Below are 27477 nucleotides of genomic sequence, written 5' to 3'. Positions count from 1 at the left end.
CGGCCTGGTCCAAGGATTCCAATGGTACCTCATTTTTCAAAATCGGGCCAACGGGTCAGAAGTTACATGCATGAACGCATGTCCAAATTTGGCCTGTTGGTGGCGCTAGAGCGCTCATGGTGCGGACTCGAAACTTGGTGAAATTAATTCTGGGACGCAGCCTAATTAGTGTGCCAAATTTCACAACTTTTCACCAGACGGTTCTATGGGCTGCCATAGACTTCAATGGCAGAGGAATAATAATAAATATAGCTGCAAGCAGCAATGAGGGGGCCAAGCAGGCAGTTCAGCAGTCCAGAAGTCCAGATTTGCCATGCAACTCAATGCCGTGGCATCAGGCATATAGCATTAAGCAGTCACAACAAGTTCCATGTCAAACAACCCAAGATTGGCTGAGTTACAAGGTCAAGTTTCACATCAAAACATAACTGATTTTGTGTGGCTGAACCAGGGCTGAGTGTCGCCGCCCCCTCACCCAGCCAGCCCACCGCCGCAACCGCCCCTGCCCGTCCCGTCCCACCCCGCCCCACCCTTGCACGCACGCATTAGAATTAACTGGATGGAACTCGCTGTCATCAGTTTCACTTCAAAAATAAAAGATTGACTGAGATATGATCACACTTGCTGTGATTTAAACATAGAGGTCAACAATTGACGTCATAGGGTGTGTTGAACTCGGCTTGGCCCAAGGATTCCAATGATACCTCATTTTGCCATTCGGGTCAACAGGTCAAAAGTTACGTCCGTAAACACAAGTCCAACTTTGGCCTGTTGGTGGCGCTAGAGCGCTTGAGGTGCCGGCATGAAACTTGGTGAAATGAATTATTGGACTGTCCCCAATTAGTGTGCAAAATTGTATAACTTTTTACCAGACGGTTCTATGGGCTGCCATTGACTTCCATTGCAAAATAATGCGCATCAGCAACTACTGGCCAAAATGCATTTTTGTCAATTACGGTGCCCCCTAGAGGTCAAATGTCACCAAATTTCTTGAGCGTCCTCCCGATGGGGTCTGAGGTACATGTACTAAATTTGGTTTTGATACATGAAAGCGTTGCTGAGATATGAAATCACTTCCTGTTTGGCGGCTTCGCCGCAAATTTCGATTGGCTGGTACAGGTCAATGCTTCAGTCAATTGTTCCAGAAAGCAATGCACTCATCAGGCATGGTCTGAAGATGGTCTGTACCAATTTTGGTGAAGAACAGATGAAATTTGTGACCTGCGAAAACTTGTACGTGTTTTTGATTAAATTCAATATGGCGGCCGAATCAATTACGATGACATCACAAGTTGGCTTATGTTGACCTAAGGACCTTCAACAGTAGTACCAGGCACCACTAGTGTGTTTTAATTCTAAGCACAACTGCTGCTACAGGTCAAAAGCCATGTTTCTTAATTACAGCGCCCCCTAGAGGTCAAAGGTCACCAAATTTCTTGAGCATCCCTCTGATTGGGTCCTGAGTCCATGTACTTAGTTTGGTTATGATAGATGAAAGGGTTGCTGAGATATGAGCTCACTTCCTGTTTGGCGGCTTCGCCGCATATTTCGATTGGTTGTTACGGGCGAACGGTTTTAGTTCCGAAGACAAAAATCGATAACTTTTGTGCGGATTGGTCTGAAGATCATATGTATTAAGTTTCGTTAAAATCGGACAAACTATGTGAGGCGTGAAACTTTAGTTTCACTTTCGATAAAATCCAATATGGCGGAAAATCCATCATGGCGGAAAATGACGTCATAGGGTGCGTTGAACTCGGCTTGGTCCAAGGATTCCAACGATACCTCATTTTTGACAATCGGACAAACGGGTCAAAAGTTACGTGCGTGAACGCACGTCCAACTTTGGCCTGTTGGTGGCGCTAGAGCGCTGGAGGTGCCGGCATGAAACTTGGTGCAATTAATTATTGGCCTGTCCCCAATCAGTGTGCCAAATTTCACAACTTTTTACCAGACGGTTCTATGGGCTGCCATAGACTCCCATGGCAGAAGAAGGTATAATAATAAATATAGCTGCAAGCAGCAATGAGGGGGCCAAGCAGTGAGATCAGCAGGCCAGATTAACCATGTAAATCAATGCCGTTGCATCAGACATATAGCCTTAAGCAGTCACAGCAAGTTCCATGCCATACAACCCAAGATTGGCTGAGTTACAAGGTCAAGTTTCACATCAAAACATAACTGATTTTGTGGGGCTGAACCAGGGCTGAGTGTCGCCGCCCCCTCCCCCAGCCAGCCCACCGCCGCAACCGCCCCTGCCCATCCCACCCCGTCCCACCCTTGCACGCACACATTAGAATGAACTAGATGGAACTCGCAGTCATCAGTTTCACATCAAAAATAAAAGATTGACTGAGATATGATCACACTTGCTGTGATTTAAACACAGAGGTCAACAATTGACGTCATAGGGTGTGTTGAACTCGGCTTGGCCCAAGGATTCCAATGATACCTCATTTTGCCATTCGGGTCAACAGGTCAAAAGTTACGTCCGTAAACACAAGTCCAACTTTGGCCTGTTGGTGGCGCTATAGCGCTTGAGGTGCCGGCATGAAACTTGGTGAAATGAATTATTGGACTGTCCCCAATTAGTGTGCAAAATTGTATAACTTTTTACCAGACGGTTCTATGGGCTGCCATTGACTTCCATTGCAAAATAATGCGCATCAGCAACTACTGGCCAAAATGCATTTTTGTCAATTACGGTGCCCCCTAGAGGTCAAATGTCACCAAATTTCTTGAGCGTCCTCCCGATGGGGTCTGAGGTACATGTACTAAATTTGGTTTTGATACATGAAAGCGTTGCTGAGATATGAAATCACTTCCTGTTTGGCGGCTTCGCCGCAAATTTCGATTGGCTGGTACAGGTCAATGCTTCTGTCAATTGTTCCAGAAAGCAATGCACTCATCAGGCATGGTCTGAAGATGGACTCTGCCAATTTTGGTGAAGAACAGATGAAATTTGTGACCTGCGAAAACTTGTACGTGTTTTTGATTAAATCCAATATGGCGGCCGAATCAATTACGATGACATCACAAGTTGGCTTGGGTCGGCCTAAGGACCTCCAACAGTATTACCAGACACCACTAGTGCGTTTTAATTCTAAGCACAACTGCAGCTACAGGCCAAAAAGCATGTTTCTTAATTACAGCGCCCCCTAGAGGTCAAAGGTCACCAAATTTCTTGAGCTTCCCCCTGATGGGGTCATGAGTCCATATACTGAGTTTAGTTATGATAGATGAATGGGTTGCTGAGATATGAGCTCACTTCCTGTTTGGCGGCTTCGCTGCAAATTTTGATTGGCTGTTACGCGCGAACGGTTTTAGTTCCGAAGACGAAAAGGAATAACTTTTGTGCGGCTTGGTCTGAAGAGCATGTGTGTCAAGTTTGGTGACGATCGGACAAAATTTGTGACCTGTGAAGTTTTAGTTTCACTTTCACTAAAATCCAATATGGCGGAAAATACATCATGGCGGAAAATGACGTCATAGGGTGCGTTGAACTCGGCTTGGTCCAAGGATTCCAACGATCCCTCATTTTTGACAATCGGGTCAACAGGTCAGAAGTTACGTGCGTGAACGCAAGTCCAACTTTGGCCTGTTGGTGGCGCTAGAGCGCTCAAGGTGCCGGTATGAAACTTGGTGAAATGAATTATTGGACTGTCCCCAATTAGTGTGCAAAATTTTATAACTTTTTACCAGACGGTTCTATGGGCTGCCATTGACTTCCATTGCAAAATAATGCGCATCAGCAACTACTGGCCAAAATGCATTTTTGTCAATTACGATTCCCCCTAGAGGTCAAATGTCACCAAATTTTTTGAGCGTCCTCCCGATGGGGTCTGAGGTACATGTACTAAATTTGGTTTTGATACATGAAAGCGTTGCTGAGATATGAAATCACTTCCTGTTTGGCGGCTTTGCCGCAAATTTCGATTGGCTGGTACAGGTCAATGCTTCTGTCAATTGTTCCAGAAAGCAATGCACTCATCAGGCATGGTCTGTTGATGGTCTCTGCCAATTTTGGTGAGGATCCGCTGAAATTTGTGACCTGCAAAAACGTGTACGTGTTTTTGATTAAATCCAATATGGCGGCCGAATCAATTACGATGACATCACAAGTCGGCTTGGGTCGGCCTAAGGACCTCCAACAGTATTACCAGACACCACTAGTGCATTTTAATTCTAAGCAAAACAGCAGCTACAGGCCAAAAGGCATGTTTCTTAATTACATCGCCCCCTAGAGGTCAAAGGTCACCAGATTTCTTGAGCGTCCCCCTGATTGGGTCCTGAGTACATGTACTAAGTTTGGTTATGACAGATGAATGGGTTGCTGAGATATGAGCTCACTTCCTGTTTGGCGGCTTCGCCGCAAACTTCGATTGGCTGTTACGCGCGAACGGTTTTAGTTCCGAAGACGAAAAGTGATAACTTTTGTGCGGCTTGGTCTGAAGAGCATGTGTGTCAAGTTTGGTGACGATCGGATAAAATTTGTGACCTGTGAAGTTTTAGTTTCACTTTCACTAAAATCCAATATGGCGGAAAATCCATCATGGCGGAAAATGACGTCATAGGGTGCGTTGAACTCGGCTTGGTCCAAGGATTCCAACGGTACCTCATTTTTCAAAATCGGATCAACAGGTCAAAAGTTACGTGCGTGAACGCACGTCCAACTTTGGCCTGTTGGTGGCGCTAGAGCCCTCGAGGAGCCGACATGAAACTTGGTGAAATTAATCATGGGACTGTCCCCAATCGGTGTGCCAAATTTCACAACTTTTTACCAGACGGTTCTATGGGCTGCCATAGACTCCCATGGCGGAAGAAAGATGTTAAATAATAATAATAATAGTAAGAAATCATAGAAACACAATGGGGCTTCGCAGCTTCGCTGCTTGGCCCCCAATAAGAAAACTAACAATAACAATGGGTGCCTTCGCAGCTTCGCTGCTTGGCCCCCAAATATAGCTGCAAGCAGCAATGAGGGGGCCAAGCAGAGAGATCAGCAGGCCAGATTTGCCATGTAAGTTAATGCTGTTGCATCAGACATATAGCCTTAAGCAGTCACAGCAAGTTCCATGCCATACAACCCAAGATTGGCTGAGTTACAAGGTCAAGTTTCACATCAAAACATAACTGATTTTGTGGGGCTGAACCAGGGCTGAGTGTCGCCGCCCCCTCCCCCAGCCAGCCCACCGCCGCAACCGCCCCTGCCCGTCCCACCCCGCCCCACCCTTGCACGCACGCATTACGCTGTCATCAGTTTCACATCAAAAATAAAAGATTGACTGAGATATGATCACACTTGCTGTGATTTAAACACAGAGGTCAAAAATTTACGTCATATGGTGTGTGGGGGTGTGAACTCGGCTTGGCCTAAGGATTCCAATGATACCTCATTTTGCCATTCGGGTCAACAGGTCAAAAGTTACGTCCGTGAACACAAGTCCAACTTTGGCCTGTTGGTGGCGCTAGAGCGCTTGAGGTGCCGGCATGAAACTTGGTGAAATGAATTATTGGACTGTCCCCAATTAGTGTGCAAAATTTTATAACTTTTTACCAGACGGTTCTATGGGCTGCCATTGACTTCCATTGCAAAATAATGCTACTGGCCAAAATGCATTTTTGTCAATTACGGTGCCCCCTAGAGGTCAAATGTCACCAAATTTCTTGAGCGTCCTCCCGATGGGATCAGAGGTACATGTACTAAATTTGGTTTTGATACATGAAAGCGTTGCTGAGATATGAAATCACTTCCTGTTTGGCGGCTTCGCCGCAAATTTCGATTGGCTGGTACAGGTCAATGCTTCTGTCAATTGTTCCAGAAAGCAATGCACTCATCAGGCATGGTCTGAAGATGGTCTCTACCAATTTTGGTGAAGAACAGATGAAATTTGTGACCTGCGAAAACTTGTACGTGTTTTTGATTAAATTCAATATGGCGGCCGAATCAATTACGATGACATCACAAGTTGGCTTGGGTCGGCCTAAGGACCTCCAACAGTATTACCAGACACCACTAGTGCGTTTTAATTCTAAGCACAACTGCAGCTACAGGCCAAAAAGCATGTTTCTTAATTACTGCGCCCCCTAGAGGTCAAAGGTCACCAAATTTCTTGAGCGTCCCCCTGATTGGGTCCTGAGTCCATGGACTAAGTTTGGTTATGATAGATGAATGGGTTGCTGAGATATGAGCTCACTTCCTGTTTGGCGGCTTCGCCGCAAATTTCGATTGGATATTACGGGTGAACGGTCATAGTTCCGAAGACAAAACACCACAACTTTTGTGAGGCTTGGTCTGAAGATCATGTATGTCAAGTTTGGTGACGATCGGACAAAATTTGTGACCTGTGAAAAATTAGTTTCACTTTCACTAAAATCCAATATGGCGGAAAATCCATCATGGCGGAAAATGACGTCATAGGGTGCGTTGAACTCGGCCTGGTCCAAGGATTCCAATGGTACCTCATTTTTCAAAATCGGGCCAACGGGTCAGAAGTTACATGCATGAACGCATGTCCAAATTTGGCCTGTTGGTGGCGCTAGAGCGCTCGTGGTGCGGACTCGAAACTTGGTGAAATTAATTCTGGGACGCAGCCTAATTAGTGTGCCAAATTTCACAACTTTTCACCAGACGGTTCTATGGGCTGCCATAGACTTCAATGGCAGAGGAATAATAATAATAAGAAAACTAACAATAACAATGGGTGCCTTCGCAGCTTCGCTGCTTGGCCCCCAAATATAGCTGCAAGCAGCAATGAGGGGGCCAAGCAGTGAGATCAGCAGGCCAGATTTGCATGTAAGTCAATGTTGTTGCATCAGACATATAGCCTTAAGCAGTCACAGCAAGTTCCATGCCATACAACCCAAGATTGGCTGAGTTACAAGGTCAAGTTTCACATCAAAACATAACTGATTTTGTGGGGCTGAACCAGGGCTGAGTGTCGCCGCCCCCTCCCCCAGCCAGCCCACCGCCGCAACCGCCCCTGCCCATCCCACCCCGCCCCACCCCACCCTTGCACGCACACATTAGAATGAACTAGATGGAACTTGCGGTCATCAGTTTCACATAAAAAATAAAAGATTGACTGAGATATGATCACACTTGCTGTGATTTAAACACAGAGGTCAAAAATTGACGTCATAGGGTGTGTGGGGGTGTGAACTCGGCTTGGCCCAAGGATTCCAATGATACCTCATTTTGCCATTCGGGTCAACAGGTCAAAAGTTACGTCCGTGAACACAAGTCCAACTTTGGCCTGTTGGTGGCGCTAGAGCGCTTCAGGTGCCGGCATGAAACTTGGTGAAATGAATTATTGGACTGTCCCCAATTAGTGTGCAAAATTGTATAACTTTTTACCAGACGGTTCTATGGGCTGCCATTGACTTCCATTGCAAAATAATGCGCATCGGCAACTACTGGCCAAAATGCATTTTTGTCAATTACGGTGCCCCCTAGAGGTCAAATGTCACCAAATTTCTTGAGCGTCCTCCAGATGGGGTCTGAGGTACATGTACTAAATTTGGTTTTGATACATGAAAGCGTTGCTGAGATATGAAATCACTTCCTGTTTGGCGGCTTCGCCGCAAATTTCGATTGGCTGGTACAGGTCAATGCTTCTGTCAATTGTTCCAGAAAGCAATGCACTCATCAGGCATGGTCTGAAGATGGTCTCTACCAATTTTGGTGAAGAACAGATGAAATTTGTGACCTGCGAAAACTTGTACGTGTTTTTGATTAAATCCAATATGGCGGCCGAATCAATTACGATGACATTACAAGTTGGCTTGGGTCGGCCTAAGGACCTCCAACAGTATTAACAGACACCACTAGTGCATTTTAATTCTAAACACAACTGCAGCTACAGGCCAAAAGGCATGTTTCTTAATTACAGCGCCCCCTAGAGGTCAAAGGTCACCAGATTTCTTGAGCGTCCCCCTGATTGGGTCCTGAGTACATGTACTAAGTTTGGTTATGACAGATGAATGGGTTGCTGAGATATGAGCTCACTTCCTGTTTGGCGGCTTCGCCGCAAACTTCGATTGGCTGTTACGCGCGAACGGTTTTAGTTCCGAAGACAAAACACCACAACTTTTGTGAGGCTTGGTCTGAAGATCATGTATGTCAAGTTTGGTGACGATCGGACAAAATTTGTGACCTGTGAAAAATTAGTTTCACTTTCACTAAAATCCAATATGGCGGAAAATCCATCATGGCGGAAAATGACGTCATAGGGTGCGTTGAACTCGGCCTGGTCCAAGGATTCCAATGGTACCTCATTTTTCAAAATCGGGCCAACGGGTCAGAAGTTACATGCATGAACGCATGTCCAAATTTGGCCTGTTGGTGGCGCTAGGGCGCTCGTGGTGCGGACTCGAAACTTGGTGAAATTAATTCTGGGATGCAGCCTAATTAGTGTGCCAAATTTCACAACTTTTCACCAGACGGTTCTATGGGCTGCCATAGACTTCAATGGCAGAGGAATAATAATAATAAGAAAACTAACAATAACAATGGGTGCCTTCGCAGCTTCGCTGCTTGGCCCCCAAATATAGCTGCAAGCAGCAATGAGGGGGCCAAGCAGTGAGATCAGCAGGCCAGATTAACCATGTAAATCAATGCCGTTGCATCAGACATATAGCCTGAAGCAGTCACAGCAAGTTCCATGCCATACAACCCAAGATTGGCTGAGTTACAAGGTCAAGTTTCACATCAAAACATAACTGATTTTGTGGGGCTGAACCAGGGCTGAGTGTCGCCGCCCCCTCCCCCAGCCAGCCCACCGCCGCAACCGCCCCTGCCCATCCCACCCCGTCCCACCCTTGCACGCACACATTGGAATGAACCAGATGGAACTTGCTGTCATCAGTTTCTCATCAAAAATAAAAGATTGACTGAGATATGATCACACTTGCTGTGATTTAAACACAGAGGTCAAAAATTGACGTCATAGGGTGAGTGGGGGTGTGAACTCGGCTTGGCCCAAGGATTCCAATGATACCTCATTTTGCCATTCGGGTCAACAGGTCAAAAGTTACGTCCGTGAACACAAGTCCAACTTTGGCCTGTTGGTGGCGCTAGCGCGCTTGAGGTGCCGGCATGAAACTTGGTGGAATGAATTATTGGACTGTCCCCAATTAGTGTGCAAAATTGTATAACTTTTTACCAGACGGTTCTATGGGCTGCCATTGACTTCCATTGCAAAATAATGCGCATCAGCAACTACTGGCCAAAATGCATTTTTGTCAATTACGGAGCCCCCTAGAGGTCAAATGTCACCAAATTTCTTGAGCGTCCTCCCGATGTGGTCTGAGGTACATGTACTAAGTTTGGTTTTGATACATGAAAGCGTTGCTGAGATATGAAATCACTTCCTGTTTGGCGGCTTCGCCGCAAATTTTGATTGGCTGGTACAGGCCAAAGCTTCTGTCAATTGTTCCAGAAAGCAATGCACTCATCAGGCATGGTCTGAAGATGGTCTCTACCAATTTTGGTGAAGAACAGATGAAATTTGTGACCTGCAAAAACTTGTACGTGTTTTTGATTAAATTCAATATGGCGGCCGAATCAATTACGATGACATCACAAGTTGGCTTGGGTTGACCTAAGGACCTTCAACAGTATTACCAGACACCACTAGTGCGTTTTAATTCTAAGCACAACTGCTGCTACAGGCCAAAAGGCATGTTTCTTAATTACAGCGCCCCCTAGAGGTCAAAGGTCACCAAATTTATTGAGCGTCCCCCTGATTGGGTCCCGAGTCCATGGACTAAGTTTGGTTATGATAGATCAATGGGTTGCTGAGATATGAGCTCACTTCCTGTTTGGCGGCTTCGCCGCAAATTTCGATTGGCTGTTACGCACGAACGGTTTTAGTTCCGAAGACAAAACACCACAACTTTTGTTAGGCTTGGTCTGAAGATCATGTATGTCAAGTTTGGTGACGATCGGACAAAATTTGTGACCTGTGAAAAATTAGTTTCACTTTCACTAAAATCCAATATGGCGGAAAATCCATCATGGCGGAAAATGACGTCATAGGGTGCGTTGAACTCGGCTTGGTCCAAGGATTCCAACGGTACCTCATTTTTCAAAATCGGATCAACAGTTCAAAAGTTACGTGCGTGAACGCACGTCCAACTTTGGCCTGTTGGTGGCGCTAGAGCGCTGGAGGTGCCGGCATGAAACTTGGTGCAATTAATTATTGGCCTGTTCCCAATCAGTGTGCCAAATTTCACAACTTTTTACCAGACGGTTCTATGGGCTGCCATAGACTCCCATGGCGGAAGAAAGATGTTAAATAATAAATATAGCTGCAAGCAGCAATGAGGGGGCCAAGCAGTATAGGCCGGAGTAGCCACGGCGACAAGATAGAACTCAGCAGACAGTCGCGATCAACACTTTCAACAAGTGTCACATCAAACATAACTGATTTTGTAGGGCTGAAACAGGGCTGAGTATTGCCACCGCCTCCGCCAGCCAGCCCCCCCACCTAATCACCCCTGTCCGTCCCACCCCGTCCCGCCCCGCCCTACCACGCACGCATTAGAATGAACTGGATGGAATATGTTGTCATCTGTTTCACATCCAAAAATAAAAGATCGATAAAACACATCGCAACTACAGATCAAAATGCAATATTGCTAATTGCAGCACCCCCTACAGGTCAAAGGTCAACTACTTTCGAAGTGTTATCATTTTTAATAACCCACGTTTCACAATATACTGTGCAAATAAAGGCCTAGACTCGCGATCAACTAATGTTGTTGCGCTGCATTGCCTCTAAGTGTCGCCAACTGACGATACACATTGGAAATGTGCGTAGGCCTACGCCAGACATGAAGTTTGCGTGGAGGACCTCACATTCTCACGTTCAAGTCAGCCTTCGTACATCCGCACGTGAGCGTGAGAAGTGACGTACGCAGCATTTTTGTGCGTATGCAAGCTTTGTACATGAGGCCCCTGGTCTGTTTTATTTCACGTGAATATTGCAAAGTACCACACACACACATGCTTTCATCATGTGATCACATGTGTTGCATGCATGCACCTGATTGAAGTCGCGCTGACAACGTGTTACAATTGTCACGAGGATAACAGGACACGCAAATATCTCTGCTCTTACCTCAGACGGATGTTCAATGTCCACATCAGAGTCGTCATTAGATGTAAAAATAACCCTGATCTCTTCATCAGTAAGCTGACGCCTTTTCAAATGTGCCATGACTAATATTATCGATGAAATTGTATAGCGTCTGTAAATACTACGAATGTTTTCTGAATGAATGAACTTCGAGATGCCGGTCGCTGTAATGTTTTGCATTGACGGACTTGATGGATGCACTGCTATTGCGCAAATAAAGCTGTGATTATAATGGGACAAGATAAAGATGTATGCGCATTTCTTGTGCGAGTTTTAATGTCATGAATGTAGCAAACTAGGTTTCCTGAGCCGTGCGTTACTGAAAGCTTCATAGCTTGTGAATGAACGATGTTTGTTTCCAGCATTCCGTACATTTCGCGGTCATTTTGATTTTCATCTTTTCAGTGGCCATGAGATTTGACTAAACACTGAATAACATCATCATTTAATTTAGAAAAATCACTCATTTTGCTTGTTTTATTGTGCTTGGTGTAATGACTGACATTCAGAAATATGGCAATAAATGGCAGTGAAGCTAGAAACATTTGTAGCCTCCTGTAAATAAACGTCTTCCCAATACTTGCCACTTCCGTGGATTTTGTCATGTACAGTATGGCCCGACCACACAATCATAATATAAACTAGATCTGCAAAATGTGGACATAACAAAATGGTAGTGGCAAAGTGATTTGCGAGAGACCATTTTTGACTTTGAGAATGTACAATGTCAGCCCATGTTAGCCAACCAGTGGTAGCCCATTGTTAAGCAGCAATTAGAATACTTATGTAGCAACATTCCAAACACAAAAGTGTGACGGTACGCTTTTACGGATAGTTACGTTCTTAAGGGTTAAGCAGTCACAGCAAGTTCCATGCCATACAACCCAAGATTGGCTGAGTTACAAGGTCAAGTTTCACATCAAAACATAACTGATTTTGTGGGGCTGAACCAGGGCTGAGTGTCGCAGCCCCCTCCCCCAGCCAGCCCACCGCCGCAACCGCCTCTGCCCATCCCACCCTGTCCCACCCTTGCACACACACATTAGAATGAACTAGATGGAACTTGCTGTCATCAGTTTCACATCAAAAATAAAAGATTGACTGAGATATGATCACACTTGCTGTGATTTAAACATAGAGGTCAAGAATTGACGTCATAGGGTGTGTTGAACTCGGCTTGGCCCAAGGATTCCAATGATACCTCATTTTGCCATTCGGGTCAACAGGTCAAAAGTTACGTCGGTGAACACAAGTCCAACTTTGGCCTGTTGGTGGCGCTAGAGTGCTTGAGGTGCCGGCATGAAACTTGGTGAAATGAATTATTGGACTGTCCCCAATTAGTGTGCCAAATTGTATAACTTTTTACCAGAGGGTTCTATGGGCTGCCATTGACTTCCATTGCAAAATAATGCGCATCAGCAACTACTGGCCAAAATGCATTTTTGTCAATTACGGAGCCCCCTAGAGGTCAAATGTCACCAAATTTCTTGAGCGTCCTCCCGATGTGGTCTGAGGTACATGCACTAAGTTTGGTTTTGATACATGAAAGCGCTGCTGAGATATGAAATCACTTCCTGTTTGGCGGCTTCGCCGCAAATTTTGATTGGCTGGTACAGGCCAAAGCTTCTGTCAATTGTTCCAGAAAGCAATGCACTCATCAGGCATGGTCTGATGGTCTCTGCCAATTTTGGTGAGGAACAGATGAAATTTGTGACCTGCCAAAACTTTTTTGTGTTTTTGATTTAATCCAATATGGCGGCCGAATCAATTACGATGACATCACAAGTTGGCTTGGGTCGGCCTAAGGACCTTCAACAGTAGTACCAGACACCACTAATGGGTTTTAATTCTAAGCACAACTGCTGCTACAGGCCAAAAGGCATGTTTCTTAATTACAGCGCCCCCTAGAGGTCAAAGGTCACCAGATTTCTTGAGCGTCCCCCTGATTGGGTCCTGAGTCCATGGACTAAGTTTGGTTATGATAGATGAATGGGTTGCTGAGATATGAGCTCACTTCCTGTTTGGCGGCTTTGCAGCAAATTTCGATTGGCTGTTACGCGCAAACGGTTTTAGTTCCGAAGACGAAAAGGAATAACTTTTGTGCGGCTTGGTCTGAAGAGCATGTGTGTCAAGTTTGGTGACGATCGGACAAAATTTGTGACCTGTGAAGTTTTAGTTTCACTTTCACTAAAATCCAATATGGCGGAAAATCCATCATGGCGGAAAATGACGTCATAGGGTGCGTTGAACTCGGCTTGGTCCAAGGATTACATCGATACCTCATTTTTGACAATCGGGTCAACAGGTCAAAAGTTACGTCCGTAAACACAAGTCCAACTTTGGCCTGTTGGTGGCGCTAGAGCGCTTGAGGTGCCGGCATGAAACTTGGTGAAATGAATTATTGGACTGTCCCCAATTAGTGTGCAAAATTGTATAACTTTTTACCAGACGGTTCTATGGGCTGCCATTGACTTCCATTGCAAAATAATGCGCATCAGCAACTACTGGCCAAAATGCATTTTTGTCAATTACGGTGCCCCCTAGAGGTCAAATGTCACCAAATTTCTTGAGCGTCCTCCCGATGGGGTCTGAGGTACATGTACTAAATTTGGTTTTGATACATGAAAGCGTTGCTGAGATATGAAATCACTTCCTGTTTGGCAGCTTCGCCGCAAATTTCGATTGGCTGGTACAGGTCAATGCTTCTGTCAATTGTTCCAGAAAGCAATGCACTCATCAGGCATGGTCTGAAGATGGTCTCTACCAATTTTGGTGAAGAACAGATGAAATTTGTGACCTGCGAAAACTTGTACGTGTTTTTGATTAAATTCAATATGGCGGCCGAATCAATTACGATGACATCACAAGTTGGCTTGGGTTGACCTAAGGACCTTCAACAGTAGTACCAGACACCACTAGTGTGTTTTAATTCTAAGCACAACTGCTGCTACAGGCCAAAAGGCATGTTTCTTAATTACAGCGCCCCCTAGAGGTCAAAGGTCACCAAATTTCTTGAGCGTCCCCCTGATTGGGTCCTGAGTCCATGTACTTAGTTTGGTTATGATAGATGAATGGGTTGCTGAGATATGAGCTCACTTCCTGTTTGGCGGCTTCACCGCAAGTTTCAATTGGATATTACGGGTGAACGGTTTAAGTTCCGAAGACAAAACACCACAACTTTTGTTAGGCTTGGTCTGAAGATCATGTATGTCAAGTTTGGTGACGATCGGACAAAATTTGTGACCTGTGAAAAATTAGTTTCACTTTCACTAAAATCCAATATGGCGGAAAATCCATCATGGCGGAAAATGACGTCATAGGGTGCGTTGAACTCGGCCTGGTCCAAGGATTCCAATGGTACCTCATTTTTCAAAATCGGGCCAACGAGTCAGAAGTTACATGCATGAACGCATGTCAAAATTTGGCCTGTTGGTGGCGCTAGAGCGCTCGTGGTGCGGACTCGAAACTTGGTGAAATTAATTCTGGGCCGCAGCCTAATTAGTGTGCCAAATTTCACAACTTTTCACCAGACGGTTCTATGGGCTGCCATAGACTTCAATGGCAGAGGAAAGATGTGTAATAATAATAGGAAAAGCTAGAAACACAATGGGTGCCTTCGCAGCTTCGCTGCTTGGCCCCCAATAATAAATATAGCTGCAAGCAGCAATGAGGGGGCCAAGCAGAGAGTTTAGCAGGCCAGATTTGCCACGAAACTGAACGCAGTTGCATTAGACATATAGCATTAAGCAGTCACAGCGAGTTCCATGGCAAACAACCCAAGATTGGCTGAGTTACAAGGTCAAGTTTCACATCAAAACATAGCTGATTTAGTGGGGCTGAACCAGGGCTCGCCGCACCCTCCCTCAGCCAGCCCACCGCCGCAATTACAGAGCCCCCTAGAGGTCAAAGGTCACCAAATTTCTTGAGGATCCGAGCCCCAGTGTTCAATATGCCGTTGACTACGAATTGGCCAGATTTATTAGCCTAGTGTCCCCCATTCATTTGTATGGAGGGCGGGACTTAATCACTCTCTCCAGTTATATATAATACCCCCATGTGTGAAACAACATAAGCTTCAATCAGATGTGTTTTCAGATATATATTGGGTGCAATAATGGTGTGACTGTTACCAAATGTTGGAGCCTATGTAATGCCAATAAAATACAAATATTTTTGTCTGACTTTATCCTTTATTCACATTTCTTTTTTTTTAATCATGCAAATTAGGCCTACCACAATTTATGCAGATATTGCCTGATTTGCTGAGTCTGGATATGAGATTTCAGCAGGGCCGTAGTCACCATAGACATTGAGGGGGACGTGTCCCCCCCAATATTCAAATATGACCAAAATGTCCCCCCCAATATACGGACATAGAAAAATAAAGAAAGAATAAAGCGCTATACTAGGCCTACAGGAAACCAACACGCATCTGAAATGTAATCAAACGTAAATAACGCACAAATTAGTGACCTATGGTTCCAGAGTAGCCTACACCCCTGAGTGGTTTGTCCTGGTGATTTTCCGTTTTTCGTTAGTGGCGTGCGCAATCAAAAGCTTCCATTTACTGCACCCTACTGCGGAGGTAGGGCTGTCAACAATATCGCAAAAGCTACCGGTACAATTTTCACAAAACTTCTTGGAAAGGTGTAGCACAGGCTAAGGAAATCCCATACATGTTTGGAGCCGATCAGACTGAAAGGGAACATTTTCCATATTGTAGCCTATTCTCGCAATGATAGCGAAAGTGAAACGTTTTATTTTAAATGATGAATTTGTGCAAGCCTGTGTCATTTCTTTCACGTCTTTCAACATAAATAATGCCTTCATATGCTAGTAGTAATGCCAGAAATGACCTTTTATAGGCCTCTTAGAAATGATTGTTGCATCTTGCATATTATTTAGATGCGCACTCAATCGCGCATCCATGCAGGCAAAACGTGATCAAATGTGGCGACGGCACACAAGTTGGGAAAAAAACTTTTACAATATGTGATAGCCTACAGTTAATGTGACAATAACCAAAGAAAGGAATTTGCACCTCCATTCACCAATTAAAGGCTGTAGTAGGTCTAGTGTTTCTACATGTTGGCACAAAACGTCATTTCTGTCAGAAGCCAGTCTATAATGCATACAGGGGTAACAGTAACATGAGGTGAGTCAGACAGAAGAGGGGCCTGTCTTAGTAGCCTATTCCTGAATCCTGTCCCTTTCAAACTACGTTAAAATTGTGTGATTAGCCACCAGCATAATAAAATCTAAATTAGAAGACAAAATCTTATTAGGCTCCAAACCTATGAGTCTAAGCCCTGTGTCCAGGGGTTCATAATCCATCCATCCATGCCATGCCTATGTCCGTCAAAAGTTTGGAATAACCTAATTGACTGACCTAACTAACGACTTGTTTGTGATTTTTAATAATATTTTTGCAATAATAATATATTAATATAATATATTAATAATATTTTTTTAATAATATTATTGACCCCGCCACAGATTTGGTCCCCCCCAATGTAGCCTAGACATCATGACTACGGCCTTGAAAACTTGCAATACAACAATGATGTTTTTTACGATAGTAAATAAGTTTCATGGTAGTTAAGTTTCATGGTGATATTTGTTTTTTAACCTATCACCTGTAATCTCTAACCTTTCCATCAAATGTATTTTGTGTTCTGTGTGGAAATATTTTGATATCGAGAATGGCAAATGAAGTAGGGACTTTTATTGTGACGAGTATCATCCAATAACTCGTCTGTGACATCTACCATCTTTCTTTTAGCTGACTACAACTGTCGAGGTAAGACGCAAAGTTAACATCTCCAGAAAATGAATTGATATGTCTGTATATTTGGTTTTGAGCTACTTATAACAGAATAGCCACACAAAAATATGAAAATATGTCTAGCTGAGGTGTATCTGGAGAGCCACCTTTGTTAAATGTGTTAGCAGCTAACGTTTTAGTGTCACACTATGAACGACAAACGTTAACGTTAAAGTTAGGCAGACAGGAAAGGTAGCGATTGTGTAAAAATGAATTAGGAACTTTAATAGCCTAACGTTACATAAAACATATTATCCTACGGAAGCAGGCAATGTGTTGAGAACTGGCCGTTATCTCATGAAATACGTTGTATCGTCGAATTAAGTTCACATCATGCTGGCATGATGCTTCACGCCATGATGCAGGCTAACGTTAGGCACGTTTGATTGTGAGCAATTAACTTTGTGGTAACGTTAACGTTAACTGAACTCATTTTGAATAACTGTGTTAAACGTTAAAACGAAAACGTTTTTCGGTACTATAACCTTGGTTGAGTTTTGGAGTCATGTCTGATCTTGAAAGCCGTGTGGAATGTAAGTTAACCTTAATGTTAGCAGAGCCCGTTTAGACATTCTCTGCTAAATCAGAGACAGACTTCTAGCAGCTATAGCTGAAGGGAGAACATAGCAAACCCGTACGAGTTGATTAAGCATTAAACAAATGTATGGCTCCGTTTCATGTACACCGTGTGTAAAGGCAGGTAACTATGTACAATTCTTAACAAATGAAGTAATTTAATTGATCTTAAACAGAAGATGTGAAGTTATCCTAGGTTAAATTGGTCTTGTTTGGGTGGAATGTGACTGAGGCTGCTAAAATCATAGCTATGAATACGTAGGTTACGGCTAAAATACTTTTACAATTACAAGCAAAATCACTCGTTTGTAAGCTCAAAGTACATATCTATGTAATTGTAAATGCTAAGTTTCATAAACTATATATGTTAAATGTTTTCTAGATTTTGGATTCCTTTTTGAGCAAGTTAATTGAAGGTAAGTGTTAAATGTTTCAGGGCTTTTATATACAACTTCTAGGGAAATTTTGAAACTTTTATGCTGCATTGCCTGCAAAATGTAAAACCGTAATGCTAGTAAGAAATATGCCATATGTTGATCTGGAATAATTACAGCTGTGCTCGGCCTTGTGTATGGCATTGAAATGCCTTACAGTTCTGGACAGAAAAACTAGTATATTACACTGATATGCGCTGATTCAGAGTAATTTCTATGGCCTCAGAGTAGAAAGTCATGAGAATCACTGCAGGGACTCCTGCAGTAGTTTTCAGTGGTGATGTGTGATATTATTTGGGTTATGGATGAATGTGGTGTGGCATGCATATGAAAGCAAGGAAGGAGGATTTAAGAGTTGTAGAGGGAAACATTACTGCTGTATTGTAAGTTAATCCTAACATTTGGTTAATAGTCTGATTTGTATACCGGGATGCAGGTTGAAGTGGGTTGCTGGGCTTTGGACAGAGATGCTCACGTAGTTGCTCATCCTGAGCTTGGATTAGTTTTATTCTTGTCTCGTATGCTTTGTACTTTAGGTCAAGAATGTGTATGCCTAACTAGGGTGTAGCTGTAAATGTGTGCAATAGGTTCCATTTCATGGTACTTGTGTGTAGGCCTAGTGGTATGTAACAATCCTCCAGATGTCAATTTGTTTAGCAGATTAATAATAGCTATAAAGCTACATATCACCCCTTTTGATAAATGCAGTGTGGCCTACCCTAGTAGGAAGTGCAAAACGAAAGTAACATTTGCCTACTGCCCCCATCAAAGCAAATATTTCAAAAAAATATAAATATCCTTGATTAGACTATGTTGGTTTTTGTGGAAGAGAAAATTGGCGTTAGTCCTGGTTTTAGTAGTAGTGGGCAGTATGCAGTCAGAGGTCACCATAGGCATATTTGGATTTGCTACGGATGGATTCACAAATAAATAAACTACATTTGGCAAGATACTTGATATACAGGCTAAATGCAAATGGGCTACGCCAATGCATTATATTTTACATTAACAAAATGCAGAAAAATAGAACGGATTGAAAATAAAGTAGGCAGGTATGTCAGTCATTTTTATTCTTCACAATTGGTGTACTGGCATGTTTAACTGTTAGCTGTAGTGCAATGTTACATTATGTGTAAGTTTTTTTCCTTTTTTTGTTTTTTTCCTGTGCTCTTAAATCTTTTAACTTGGGCGCATAAGTGTTCCTGGAATTTTTTTTTTTAAATGTAGAGCCCTGTCTTAAGTTCAGAAGTTAAAGAGTCTTTATGATGTAAATATGTACATTGTTATTGCCTGTTTATCAGAACTGATGAAAGTATTAGTGCTAACTGTATGAGATTTCTGTTTTCTGTGTGTTTTGCAGATGCCGCGTCCAAGCAAGCGGTCCAGGGTGGCCAAGAAGAGAGAGGCTGACTTGAGGTCCACTGAGGTCAGGCTGTTGAGCTTTACTATATGTCCTGATGTATTATGATTGTGTGTTTAATAGGAAACATGTAATGTTGGACACATTTGATATGTTTGTCCCAATTCTTATTTACAGTAGTTTTTATGTTTGCTTGAAATATGCCGCTTACATGTTGAATGTATTTGATTTTAATGAAGGATGTGCTGCATGTCTAATTTAAAGAAGTTCTTACATAGATCTACGTTTCTCAAGGTGACCAAGTATTGTCGGTACAAAAAATGAAAACGTTTGTTTTTACCGGTAGCTGCTGGTTGTAGCAACTCGAGCTAGGAAAAACTGATTGTTTTGACTTTGTTTCATACCAACAGTACTCAGTGACCCATGAGAAACGGAGACCTATGTGAAAACTCGCCATATTTCCTTTTAAGAAGTTGCTGAATATTTATGATCTAAATATATATACATTACTGTTCTGAAAGTATGAGTATATTAGTTGCTTTAATGATGAAATTATTAAAGAAGTATGATATGTTAGACTTGGTAACCTTATGATGGGTTTTCTGTGTTACAGGTGCCGAGCAAGAGGTCCCCGGTGGCACAGGTTGACTTGGTCTCCTGTGACGAGGTTGGGCGTCCTCGTAAAAAAGCCCACACACAGTCTTCGGACGCTATACAGTCTTCGGACTGCCAGTTACAATGCCAGTTACAATGCCAGTTACAATGCCAGTTACAGTCTTCGGACGCAATACAAGCAAACTCTACCAACTCTCAAACAAACTCTACCAACTCTCTGAATATGTGTCATGACAATAATGCTACTGATTGTTGTTCTTTGAATGAATCTGTTGACTTCCCAGAGAGATCTGTGCTGATGGGGTCTTTTCATCAAGGCCATCTACGGTTTGGAAATGTGCGCAACAAGCAGTGTGGTGCCATCAGCTTGACTGCTGTTTTGAAGTCCAAGATGAAGAACGTGTGGAGCTGGAAAACTGGAGATCTTGATGATGTTTTGATTAAGGGAACTGTTCTATACAGGTCAATGAGCGCACAGGGTAAAATAAGAGACCATGGAAGGGGTTACATTGCTGTGTCTGAATTACCTAGGCAATATGAAGTGTGGAATTGTGATTTTGCAATAAACTTTGCTGAATCTTACACTGGATTTATTCACGTTGATGACTATGACCATGCTTTGCGTGATGTTGCCATGCCTTTTGATGTAGCACTGCAGCGGGCACTGTTTAGCAATGATGCTTGTTTGTTAACTATTTGTGCTAACACATGTGCTGTAGTGAATGCAGGAGCAAGGTTTGCCTTTGTTGATTCACATGCAAACAGGAACGTCAACCAGAAAGGTGAGAGGACAAGTTGTGTTGCATACTTCAGCTCTATACACTCCCTGGTCACATTTGTTTACGACTTTGCGCGATCTTTTGGCGTAAGCACACCACGGTTTGAGGTAACTGGAGTCACAGCAGTAACTCATGCTACCACCCAGATGACTGACTCATCCAGCTGCACAACGAGCTCTGCTAACTGCTGTCCGCTCTACAGTGATGCTGTGAAAGGTAGGCCTAAAGTGTACCAACGGCAGGAATTTGTAAGTGGGTTGCATAAGCCACCAAAGGTTGTAGGAAATGCCACAAATTGCACAGAACAGTTGCAGACAAAACGAGACTCAAATGCCCGTTCCAATGTAAGCAACAGAACACACTACAGTGATGTTTTGAAAGGAGTGCCCGGTAAGGATGTTAAACAAAACGTTTGCAGACCTCTGTATGTACATGAATTTGGCGTAACTCTGAACAGAGATCGTGCATCAAAGGACGAAAACAGAAGCTGTGAGTGTAATGTAAAGAAGCCAGAGACCAAACAGGATAAGCAGTCATTCAATGAAAGTACAACAGACGATGTCATTCTTGTCAATGTAGAAACACACAAACAGTCTTTAAAGCGTAATCTGCAGGCAACTGATGATGTCATTATAAGTGATGTAAGATTTCACAAACAGGTTTTTAAACCTTTAACTCGTCATGACCAGGATGCACTGTGCACATGTTTAGATCTTCAAAATGAAAATGTTGATTTAGGCCTAATGGCAACCACTGATCTCGATGACATGGGATGTCCCTGTAAGATAAGAAGCATAAAACCTGACGGGAATTGCTTTTACCGTAGCCTAGCCTTAAGCATTTGTCACAATGAAGACAAGCATTTGAAAATAAGACGGGCTGTCGTGAAACACCTTCAGAGAAACAGCACCAAATTTGAAACATATCTGAGGGATGAATACACATCTGTGCAGGACTATGCGAGTAAATCAAGAATTTACTACTGTGGTTCATGGGCAAAAGAGATTGATATTTTTGCTGCTGCTGACTTATTGCAAACAACTATCTTTACTTTCAATGATGGGAGATGGAATATGCATAGACCTACAGACTCACAGACATGTAGAGATAATTGCATTTATTTAAATCACACTGACAATCATTATGAGGTTGTAACATGTGTTAAACACAAAGATGCAGGACGTTGCTCAGGAATATGCCAGCCTGTAAAGATTGATGACAAGTTGAGGTCAACACGAAAACGAAAGCTGAATGATGAATCAGAAAATGTGAAAGCGAAGAAAGAGCGACGTCGATACGATGACAGTGATTACAGAGAGAGAAAGCTTGCCTGTGCTCGTAATAAATATATTTCTGATCCTGAATATAAAACATTTAAGTGTGACTACTCTAAAATGAGATATAGGAAAAATGCTTCCTTTCAAGCAATGGTACGCAAGTATTCTAGTGTCAAATATAAAACAAACAAGAACTTTCAGACTCGTGTCCGTGAGTACTGTAAAGCCAAATATAAGACAAACAGGCCATTCCAGAAACTTGTCCGTGACTACAGTCATACAAAATACAAGAAAAACATTGGATTCCAGAACAAAATTAAAGAGCATAATAAGAGGAGGTATCAAGAAAATGAAAACGTCCGTGTAAATAAAATCAAAAAAGGTTGTGAGAATTATTCAACATGGCAAAAGAAACAGGGAGACATTCATTTGGCTATTGATCATTTTCGTCAGGAGGTCAGCCGTGGTCCTGAATATGTATGCTCAGTCTGTCATCGTTTACTCTTCAGGAAGCAGGTGGTTGAGTGTAAAAGACATTGCTATGAAAGCAAAGGAGCAGAAGTGGCTGCATTGGCTAATAGATGCATAACATTGCAATATTTACATGCCTGTGATGTTGAATGTGAACAGAAATGTCATTTGTCTGATAGTCCATCAAGCAAATTATGGATTTGCCATACATGTCATAGTAAAATTCTTGGAGGAAAACTTCCTGAAGAGAGTGTCACCAACAACATGCATTTGGATGATATACCAGCGGAACTTAAATGTCTGAACTCTTTGGAACAACATCTCATTGCACGTCACATTCCCTTCATGAAGCTGTTGTGTTTGCCTCGAGGCCGCCAGAGAGCTTGCCATGGTCCTTGCGTCTCTGTTCCTGTTAATAACGCAAATGTGACAAATATACTCCCAAGAAATGAATGTGATGACAAGATGATAAGAGTGAAACTGAAACGCAAGTTGACATATAAAGGTCATTACGAGTACATGTATGTCCACACTGATCGTGTCAGAAATGCACTGAGGTATTTAATGGCAAACAATAAATGGTACGGTGATGTGACTATGAATGACGAATGGGTAAACTCTCTGAATGGCACTGACCAGCACGAGGAAAGTACCAAACAGGAAACACCTGCTAACAGTGATGATGACAATGTTCCTGAAGAGCAAGCAGAGGAAGATGTGACTTATATCAAAGATCAGAATGGGCTTTTGTCAGATACATCATTACAACCTGTCGATCTGGGTTCAGAGATCATTGATCAGAATTTTCAGGATATACTTAATGTGGCACCAGGTGAAGGTAACAGTCCAGTGAGGTTGCTGTCCGATAAAACCAATGAGGCAAAATGTTTCCCTGTTTTGTATCCATCTGGTGGACCTACATTCCATGATGAAAGAGAGTCCAAAATAACTCTGTCAAGATACCTGAATACACGCATTCTGAATGCAGATGGGCGTTTTGCACAGAACACAGACTTCATTTTTTACGCTCAATACATATCAGAGGTGCATCAAGTTGTATCTGGTGTATCAGTGGCATTACGCAAAGGTGGTGGCAACTCCTCTCTGAAAGACGCATCACCAGACATGTTGTTGAACTCAGACTCGTTGGGTAAAATATTGCGCAATGACGAAGGATACAAGTTCTTACGAGGAATTCGTGGCACACCTCCATACTGGATGTCAGTTCAGAAAGATTTATTTGCCATGATAAGACAACTCTCCATACCCACGTTCTTTGCATCTTTTAGCTCTGCAGATTTGAGATGGCCTGAAATGCTGAACTCTATTCTAAGAATAGAAAGTAAACAAACGTCTGTTGACGATCTTGACTGGTCAGACAAATGTGGACTCATACGTCGAAACCCTGTGACAGCGGCAAGAATGTTTGATCACAGATGGCATTGCTTTCTCCGTGATGTAATCATGTCGCCAGCAGAACCCATAGGGAAAATAAAGGACTACTTTTATCGTGTTGAATTTCAACAACGTGGTTCTCCTCATGTTCACTGTCTTTTTTGGGTTGAAAATGCTCCCAAGATTGATAAAGAGAGTGATGATGAAGTGGCACATTTCATAGATACATACATCACTTGTGAGATTCCACCAGAAACAGATGCAGAGCTTTACGAGGTTGTGAGCAGCGTACAGAGGCACAGCACAAGACACTCTAAGACTTGCCGCAAGAAAAACACAGTGTGCAGGTTCAACTTCCCACGACCACCATCAAGCTGTACTTTCATCACAAGAGGCGGTAACTGTGAGGACTTGAATGGCAATGATGACAATACAAGTGCGAGTGCAATAATAAAGAATGTTAAAACTGCGTTGACCATGCCTGACATGAATTTTGATACAGCAGATGCATTTTTTGAGTCTCTTGGGATATATCAAGGTTTGTTTGAAAAGGCGTACAACATATGTTCCAAAAAGAAAAGCATTGTCCTGAAACGAAGTCCTGGAGACATTTGGGTGAACCAGTACAACAAAGACTTACTCCGTGCTTGGCAAGGCAATATGGATATCCAGTATGTCACAGATGCCTTTTCAGTTGTAGTCTACATACTGTCGTACATCACAAAAGCAGAACAAGAAATGGGTTTGCTCTTACAACGTGCCCAAGACGAGTCAATGAATGGCAACCTTGATGCAAAAGCAGCATTCAAACAGCTTGGAGGTGTATACCTACACAACAGAGAAGTTTCAGCCCAAGAGGCAGTGTATCGATTAACACACATGCACTTGAAAGAATGCTCTCGCAACGTACAGTTCATTCCAGTTGGTGATAATCCTGTTAGGATGAGTTTACCGTTGCATGTCCTCCAAACTAAAGCCCAGTTCCAACAGTGTAATGACGAAAGCAGCATTTGGATGACCAATGTGATTGAGAGGTATAAGAGCAGACCTCAGAATGAGCAGTTTGAGGATTTATGCCTGGCCAGTTTTTGTTCTGAATACAGAGTTCTACCAAAGTCACAGGTTCCGGCTGAAAGACATTCACATGACATTGTACAGCTCAACAACAACTGTGGCTTTGTGAAACGAAGGACCCGAACTGAACCTGCTGTTGTGAGATATCCCAGATTTTCTCCCACAAAAAACCCAGAAAAGTACTTCCATTCGTTGCTGCAACTGTTTTTGCCTTACTATGAAGACTGTCACCTCAAACCGCCCCAGTTTGATACATATGAACATTTCTATAAAAATGGTGCAGTGAAATGTGGTGTTGATGTTCAAAGAGTGCAGTCGATTGTGGATACCAACAAAGCTTTATTTGAAAAAGAAAGTGATGAGATTGACAGAGCTAAACAGTTGCTGGAAGACAAAATTGATTTAGAAGATGCCTGGGCTCAGATATGTCCTGAAACAGAAAGGGAGCGTCTTCGTTGTTTGGATCTGATGAAAGAAAAGGTTGTAGATGATGAAGGTGATGATGATGACAAACTCATTCCTGACCTGACAGCAAACCCACAGACTACATGCACTTTGGAAACAAATCATGTGTCAATGCCCAGACAGGATGCATTGCATTTATTGCGATCATTAAATGAAGAACAGTCTGCCATATTCTATGCTGTTCGTAAGTGGTGTTTGCAGAAACTGTTTGGACAAAATCCTGAACCGTTGCGATTATTCATTACTGGTGGAGCAGGAACGGGGAAAAGCCATTTAATCAAAGCCATACATTACGAATCTACCAGGCTGTTGTCACAGATTGCTGAAAATCCTGAGGATCTCACAGTGCTTCTAACAGCACCTACAGGAGTGGCTGCATATAACATTGGTGCTGCAACAATTCATAATACATTCTCCATTGGTGCAAATGTCAAACTGCCATATCAACCACTAGGTGATGAGAAAGTAAATTCTTTGCGAACCAAAATGGGCAGCTTGCAAATTCTGATCATTGATGAAGTGTCCATGGTCGACCACCGTCTTTTGGCTTACATTCATGGTAGACTGCGTCAAATCAAACAAACTGGTGATTATTCCTTGTTTGCAAAAGTTTCCCTGATTTGTGTGGGTGATTTTTTTCAACTCAAGCCTGTGAAAGGCACGCCTCTTTTTGCTGAAAACAAAGGAGCCAACCTATGGGACAACAACTTTGAGGTTGCAGAACTGACTAAAGTTGTTAGACAAGAAAATGCAGCATTTGCGGAAATGCTTAATCGTCTCAGAGTCCGTAAAAAGAACGAACCTCTCACCGACCGTGATGTTCTCACATTGAGGCAGCGTGAAACTGGTGAGGAATCTACAGACATTCATGTGTATGCTACAAATGCGGAGGTTGATGAGTATAACGTGAGGAGACTGCAAGAGACCTGCCCAGACGCAATCAGCATACGTGCTCAAGACTTTGTCCGAAATCCCAAAACTGGAAGAATGGAACGGAAAGTTGGCTTTCACACAAAAGTTTTCAACTCTTGCTTGCCTAAATGTGTTTCGTTGGGTGTTGGAGCAAGGGTCATGTTGAAGAAAAACATAGATGTGTCTGATGGCCTTGTCAACGGAGCATGTGGTACAGTCGTGGAAATCATTCAAAGTCAACAAGATGATGACATGCCTGCAGCTATCCATGTGGACTTTGAAGACCCTAATGTAGGAAAGATCCAGAGGTCAAAAGCAAAAAGGGTTTCTGAACGTTCAACAATAGTGGAAGTGCAAGAGGAACAAGTGGCTAATAATGGTGGAGTACGAAGGCAACTGCCGATTAGCCTGGCCTGGTCAGTAACTGTTCACAAATGTCAAGGGCTTACTGTTGAAAGGGCTGTTGTGTCACTCAAGAAGATCTTTGCTCCAGGCCAAGCATATGTTGCGTTGAGTCGTGTGAGAACTCTCGATGGGCTGATAATTGAGGACTTCAAAGAATCTGCCATATTTTGTGATAACAAAGTAGATTCAGCTATGAAAAGCTTGCCTGAGTTTAACTTTGGAATGTCTGTTTCATCCAACATGAACCCTGTGTGCACAGTAGCACTTCACAATGTACAGAGTTTGAATGCTCACATTCAGGATATTCAATGCCATAAAGCCCTCATGAATGCTGACTGTATTTGCTTAACAGAGACATGGCTCAATGTAGACACTGCAGAAGAGCCACACCTTCCAGGATATGTCTTCAAACACAATCCGAGGGGAAACTGTTACGATGACTCCGAGCCAGCGTTCGCTGCACTGAAACAACAACAAAAAGGTGGAGTTGGTGTGTATTGCTCAGAGAACATTGACATCCAGGTGTTGATTCCAGAAAGATGCAATTTGGAATGTCTGTATTTTGAAATACCTCATGCAAATTTGACTGCTGCTGTGTTGTACAGGCCCAGCTCTTATAAGATTGACATGTTTCGAGAGCAGTTATTACAGGTCATCTTTGAACTTGAGATGCATCCAGGGAGAAAACTCATCATGGGAGACTTCAATGAGGACATCTTCGTATCTTCCACTATTCTCAAGTTACTGGA

At 43.0% G+C, this 27477-nt stretch overlaps 2 long non-coding RNA genes across 2 annotated transcripts; both read left to right on the top strand.

The window, feature by feature from the left end:
- The first annotated feature begins 281 nt into the window (after positions 1 to 281).
- On the top strand, positions 282 to 15740 carry LOC121689999. Its single transcript, XR_006024962.1, has 4 exons — positions 282 to 292; positions 10957 to 11031; positions 13262 to 13264; positions 15731 to 15740. It is a non-coding gene; the product is annotated as an uncharacterized LOC121689999 (long non-coding RNA).
- A 987-nt stretch (positions 15741 to 16727) lies between these two features.
- LOC121689911 lies at positions 16728 to 20532 on the top strand. Its single transcript, XR_006024926.1, has 4 exons — positions 16728 to 16941; positions 17924 to 17957; positions 19336 to 19401; positions 19949 to 20532. It is a non-coding gene; the product is annotated as an uncharacterized LOC121689911 (long non-coding RNA).
- The last annotated feature ends 6945 nt before the right edge of the window (positions 20533 to 27477 follow it).

The sequence above is a fragment of the Alosa sapidissima genome, chromosome 18 (genome assembly GCF_018492685.1).
Source record: "Alosa sapidissima isolate fAloSap1 chromosome 18, fAloSap1.pri, whole genome shotgun sequence".
Taxonomy (NCBI): domain Eukaryota; kingdom Metazoa; phylum Chordata; class Actinopteri; order Clupeiformes; family Clupeidae; genus Alosa; species Alosa sapidissima.
The sequence above is the reverse complement of the archived record's forward strand: the minus strand, read 5'-3'. Positions and strand labels throughout refer to the sequence as shown.